This window comes from Gouania willdenowi, chromosome 22 (genome assembly GCF_900634775.1).
Source record: "Gouania willdenowi chromosome 22, fGouWil2.1, whole genome shotgun sequence".
Classification (NCBI taxonomy): Eukaryota; Metazoa; Chordata; class Actinopteri; order Blenniiformes; family Gobiesocidae; genus Gouania; species Gouania willdenowi.
The window spans coordinates 14,640,096-14,646,639 of NC_041065.1; the positions used below are offsets into that span (position 1 = coordinate 14,640,096).

The 6,544-nt window shown below is 41.9% G+C and overlaps 1 pseudogene; it reads left to right on the forward strand.

The window, feature by feature from the left end:
• Positions 1 to 1,312: 1,312 nt before the first annotated feature.
• On the forward strand, positions 1,313 to 4,183 carry LOC114455988 (uncharacterized; annotated as a pseudogene).
• The last annotated feature ends 2,361 nt before the right edge of the window (positions 4,184 to 6,544 follow it).

Here is a 6,544-nt window from a genome sequence, read left to right on the forward strand (position 1 = left end):
GGCTGATATGTTTAGCATTGTGTAGCTGAGAAAATTGCTGCGAATTAGTTTTTCCACATTTATTTTCATAAGCATTTTCAACAGCAGAATGTGCATCTGGAATACACACAGCTTATTTTATATTACTGTGCTAAGGCTGAAAATTACTGTTTTATATTTTGGAGCAGCAGTTTTGTGCTTTATATGCACATCATTTATGGTTGTTTTATAGCAGTTGATCAACAGTGGATTATTATATTATTACAGCACTAATATGAAGCTGTATGGACACAAATGACCCAAAATAAATAATACATTCTTTAATTCTAAGTACCTCAAACGTTACTTTTTCCAGTAACGCATTACTTTTTGGTGTAAGTAATCAAAATAGTAACTGAGTTACTTTGTGAATGAAGTAACTAGTAACGGTAACTAGTTACTTTTTTTCAGTAACTAGCACAACAATGTTCATAACTGAAGTTAAATAAGTATTCTTATTTTTGGACCAATGATGCTTATTTGTGGAATGCATCTAATGGGCCATCACATTAAAAGTAGACTTCACCTGTTAATTCCATGGAATACCCTGGTTAAATAAATACATATATAGTGTGACCTCAATTAACGGTAGGGATGTGGTCATCTTTGTATGAATCGGTATTGGTAAATATACCGATCTTAAAATTGAATATTTTTTGTTGGACAATATTGGCATATGGGATGTGGGCAAAAAGCTAATGTCAAAAGTCCCTATTTATGAGTCAGCCCTATTGCCTTTGGTGACTGAAAATGCAACCTATGGGCATTTACACAGGTGAACCTGTTGAAGAGAAATTTGTCTGCAGACTTGTCTATTTGGGGTCATTGGTGGCATCCTATGAAAAATGCAAGACTTTAGAAATTTTGCCCAAATGCCTTAAAATGTGCCATTCACGCGGATATTACATGAATGCCCAAACATTTCCGTAGACCTTATATTCCCCTTCATAAAAACAGTATATCTTTAACTCACTGGTTTAACATATAAAACTATAGTTGACCAAATCTGCAGAGTATTAAATTGACCGAAATTACAACAACTATGACTATTATTGAAATATGAGTTTCTCTTACCGTCCTACATTGATTACTATTAATTGACTCATTTCAATTAATGTCCAACCTTTTCACACTAACTTGCCTTTAAGGCAGTGGTTCCCAACCTTTTTTGGATCGTGGCCCAATTTTGATGTCACAAATTCCTGACGACCCCAAATATTTTTTCCTAGACTCAGTTTTTGATCAAGTTTGTTACCCTGTGTTAAAGGGTTAAGCTGACCAGAAACTTCAAACCATGTGCTCCCTCATAATAAGCTTAGGAGCTGAGCGTTTTGGAGTGGAACAGAAGCAAGGCGCTCGAAACCCAGCAAAACTCAATCGGTGGGAACTCAAGATAAGCCAGTTGAGACAAGAACTAAAATCCTTGAGAAGCCAGTTTAAGGCAACCAAGGAAGTGGAGAGACCTGCTCTGTCGGAACTTACTGACATTGTAAGAAAAAAACTCAACACGTTGAGGAGGGCCTAATGGCACAGACGGAGGGGAAAGGAAAGTGCTCAGAAGCAAAGCGCCTTCACTCAGAGGCTACTGGGCCAGAGGCGAAGTGGCCACCTCGCTTGCCCTGTAGAAGAGATCGAGCACCATCAATGCCACCTTCAGTGACACTTCAGATCAATAGCTTGGCCCTTCTGAGGCACTGGTGACACCTCCAGAACCAGTATCTCAATTCAACAGTGATGAGTCCACCCTGGCAGAGGTAGGAAGTTGTGAAAGCTGCAAGGTCTAGTTCTGTTTCCAGCCACAGTGTTGTACCCTACAAGGTCTACAAGCAGTGTCCACGGGTCCTCAAGCGTCTGTGGAAAATCTTGAAGGTGATGTGGCAGAGAGGGAAAATTGCCGCCCAGTGGAGACACACCTAAAGCGTCTGGATCCCGAAGGAAGAAAACTCCAGCAACATCAAGCAGTTTTATATAATCTCGCTGCTCAGCGTTGCGAGCAAGATTTTCTTTAAGATCGTGTCCCAACGACTAATCAACTTCCCCTTGAAGAATGCTTATATAGACACCTCTGTCCAGAAGGGGGGAGTTCCTGGAGTGCCTGGGTGCCTGGAGCATACAGGAATAGTGACGCAGTTGATCCGGGAGGCAGAGTAGCAGATTTGGCAACTCTCTTGCTTGACTTAACCAACACCTACAGATTTATCCCGCACAAACTTGTTGAAACAGCACTGGGAAGATCTGCAACCCCATCATTGACTACTACAACAATTTCAGCGCAAGGATCTCCTCAAGCCAAGTAGCTTCTTCCTGGCACCGCCTGGAGAAGGGCATAATCACCGGTTGTACAATCTCGGTGTCACTCTTCTCCTTGGCCATGACCATGATTGTCAAGTCTGCAGAGGTTGAATGCAGAGGGCCAAAATCAAGATCTGGGACCCGGTAGCCCTCCATAAGCGCCTTTAAGGATGACTTGACAGCGATAACCACATCTGTGCCTGGGTACAGGTGACTCCTTCAGGGGCTTGAACGGCTCATCACATGGGCAAAGATGAGCTTCATGCCAGCTAAGTCCAGGTCTCTAGTCCTGAAAAAAGGTGAAGTGGCCGACTATTTTCGCTTTACAGTTGGAGGGACCAAGATTCCAACTGTGACTGAAAGACCTGTCAAGATCCTGGGCAAAATCTTTGACAGCTCCCTGAAGGATGCAGAAGCTTTGCAGAAGACAAAGAGTGACCTGACTTCTTGGGTCACAGCCATAGACAAATCTGGTCTCCCAGGAAAGTTTAAGGCCTGGATGTACCAGCACGGAGTCCTGCCTAGAACACTTTGGCCTTTGATAATCTACTAGGTACCAAGGACAACGGCAGAAGTACTAGAGAAGACCATCAGCAAGTTTCTAAGGAAATGGCTGGGGCTCCCTCGGTCCTTGAGCAGCATTGCTCTTTATGGCCAATTCACCAAGCTGCACCTCCCTCTGAGTGGACTCTCAGAAGAGTTAAAAGACACCTGCTCCAGAGAGGTAATGATGCACAGGAACTCTGCAGATGTCAAGGTTGCCTTGGCAGGAATCGTTGTTAAGACCGGGAAGAGGTGGCAGGCACAAGAAGCCGTAAGAAGAGCGAAGACATGGTTGAGACACGAGACCTTGGTGGGTTCCGTGGCAGTGGGGAGGGCAGGCCTTGATTGTTTTCGTAAGCCACACTACAACTGGGCCTGTGGCAAGGAGAAGCGCCAACTGGTCCGAGACAAGATCCGTGCAGAGGGGAAGGAAGAATGTTGCAACAAGATGGTCAGAATGTCCAAGGGGCGTGGACAAGTTGAGAGCGTGCGGAATCTCGCAAACTCACCTGGGCAGAGCTCTGGAGAGCGGAACCTCTGCGCACAAAATTCCTCATTCATTCTATGTGCAACGTCCTCCCAAGCCTGGTCAACACCTGGGGCCTAGCAGACACTCCAGAGTGCAAACTGTGCCAGGTGAGGGTCACCTTAGAGCACATCCTGAGCTGCTGCCCAAAGGCTCTAGGGGAGGGACGGTATCGCTGGCGCCACAACCAAGTTTTAAAATCCCTGGTGGATTCCATCTGCGCAGCGATACAAAACAGCAAGTCCCATGTTGCCCCAAAGCAGTCAATTACCTTCATTAGAGCAGGACAGAAGGCAAACCATCAGCCCAACTCATCAGGAGGGCTCCTCACCACCGCTCGTGACTGGCAGCTCCAAGTTTACCTGGGAAGGTAACTCAAGTTCCCGGCCAATATCTCTACCACTTTACTCCGGCCAGACATGGTGTTAACATTTGAGTCAACCAAGCAAGTGGTGCTACTGGAGCTGACTGTGCCCTGGGAGGAGTGAAATGACAAAGCTAATGAGGGAAAGAGGCCTAAATACTCTAAGTTCACCACAGAGTGCTGGAGCAATGGCTGGAGAGCCCACTTTGAACCAGTTGAAATCAGGTGCAGGGGTTTTGTAGGTCACTCACTGCAGCGAGTGTTCAAACTCCTTGGCATTAGAGGACAGCAGTCAAGAAAAGCCACCAAGAACATCCTTGAGGCCACAGAAAAGGCCTCCCGGTGGCTGTGGATCCATTTGGGGGCACCGTGGCACTCTACTTGGACACAGGCCGAGGTCTGATCACCCCCGGCGGGGTCGCCCAGGCGAGGATCTCTGATGAATCACTGATGACGTGTCCAAGCATCACCATAAGTGTATGAGTTCTGTTATCCCGTGTAAAAAACACAGAGTAACCAAGATTAGTGCACAAAGTGACAAGGTGCACCAACTTTTTTTCTTCATACCGCATTTTTTTAAACTACATTTATATTTGGGAAAATATAAAATACAGGGTAATACTTTAGTTGAAGTTTTATACATAAGGCTGACATGCTGTCATTAGCATGAATAAGGTGTCATGAAGGCTTTGATCAAGTGTCGTCTATTACCCTAACCTTAACTCTTAGTTACCCTAACCCCTAATGCTAACCCCACTCGATCCCTCTACCTAACCCAAAAAATCCCAATTTAGCTCCAAAGGTGTCATAATTTAGCAAACGACACTTAATGACAGCCCCTATGACACCTTGTTCATGCTAAAGTGTGACCAAATACAGTTGATGTTGCCTATTATAATTTGGGGAACCATGTTACAGTTCTATGTACAGTTCTGCACATATGTAGTTAACGGTTATTAATATGTTTCATATCAAGCTTTTCCACATTTTACCATTTAAAAAAAATTAAATTGGGGGGGTATACTGACACAAAAACGGCTCAGGTGTCCACACCGAAAGAATAAAAATCTATGTTTTAATTGATTAGGAAGCATAAAAAGGTAACCAATCGATAGGAAAGAAATTAGATGATATTTGTTTTTAGTGTATTTTACAGCTAATTTTGGACCCGTTATTATAAGATGGAAACAGAAAGCTAACACATGAGGAAGGTTAACTTTTATGGGGTTACTGTATATATTTCAGACTTAGTGATTATGATTAATTGTAATTGAGAACGTAATTGTAATTGACTTTCTGAGGATAAGAATAAATAAGTGTAATTGTAATTTAATTGTAATTGGAAATGGGTAATTGAAGGCGTAATTGTAATCAAAAAATGTAATTGACCCTTTAACTGTTTCACGTCCTCTGCTTGTAACGCCCTCTGCAGTGCTAAAGTTCTACCGGCAGAGGGCGACATACGCAGCGCTGTTTGGACCATAGACTGTGAGTGTCCTATACAGTGCAAACAACATGTAGGACACAAAACAGCACGACTCCAAAAGCAGCCTCGAACCAGCACTAAAGACACGCGTGTTCACGTGTAAACTGTCTTTTTTTTTTTTTTTTTAAAAAAGAAATGACCTACATTTCATCTCATATTCACTCCTAACTGTGGACTAATGGGTGTGTGATGAGAGGAACAGGAACCGTTGATGTTACATTCAGCTCTTCTCTGTCATCACGTCATTAAGTTTCCATTCACTCACTGCCTGCTGTTTTTCACCAATAGGCGACATGCATGCATGTTACGAACACTCACAGGAAGTGATGCATTTCACACAGCACGAGGAGACAGTCGGGTCGCTGTCCGTGGTGCTGATCACGCAGCGACCAAACCTAATGGAGACCTTTACCTATAAAAATTCACTCTAAAACAATCCACTCTTGATTAAAATATGTCACACAGAAGTAGGCTTATTAAACCTTCTAAATGTTCCATTTGTATATGTAACCAAATGATAATCGGTGCGCGTGGCCAATAATAAACTGGATGGAGACAGCTTTATGTGAATGCAAAAGATACAGTTTGTAATTGTATTTGGTTGCCCTGACAATTCTATACAAAAGGCAATTGTAATTTAACGCAATACTGGGGAACCATGTTACAGTTCTATGTAAACAATTACTAAAATATGTTTCATAACAAGCTTTCCCACAATTTACAATTTAAAAAAAAATTGAAATTGACACACAAAAAAAGGCTCAGACGCCCACACCAAAAATATTAAAACCTATGGTTTCATTGATTAGGAAGCCTAACATGGTGACCAATAGATAGAGATTAAATTAGATAATAGATATTTGTTTTTAGTCTATTTTACAGCTGATTTAGGTAAGTTATCATTAGAGATGCTAACAAAAAGCCAACACAAGAGGAAGGTTCTCTTTTATATTATTTATTTCAGGCTAAGCAATTGTGATTAATTGTAATTGACTTCCTGATGATAAAAAAATAATTGTAATTTTATTGTAATAGGAAGAAATGCTTGTCAATGTAATCGTAATTGAATTTTAATTGAACATGTAATTGAAAAAGATAATTGTAACTGAAAAATGTAATTGACCCCAACCCTGATACATAGCCTTTTTTTATTTTTATTTTTTTACTTGAAATACTGTACAGCATTTATCCCTGTATTCAGAGCCTATTTTTAAAACTGTATATGAATCTGTACCGTTTCTTGTTTTCTATCACGAGCTTCATTGTGTGAATGAGGATCATTTGCTGCATTTTTATGACCACGACTATAAACACT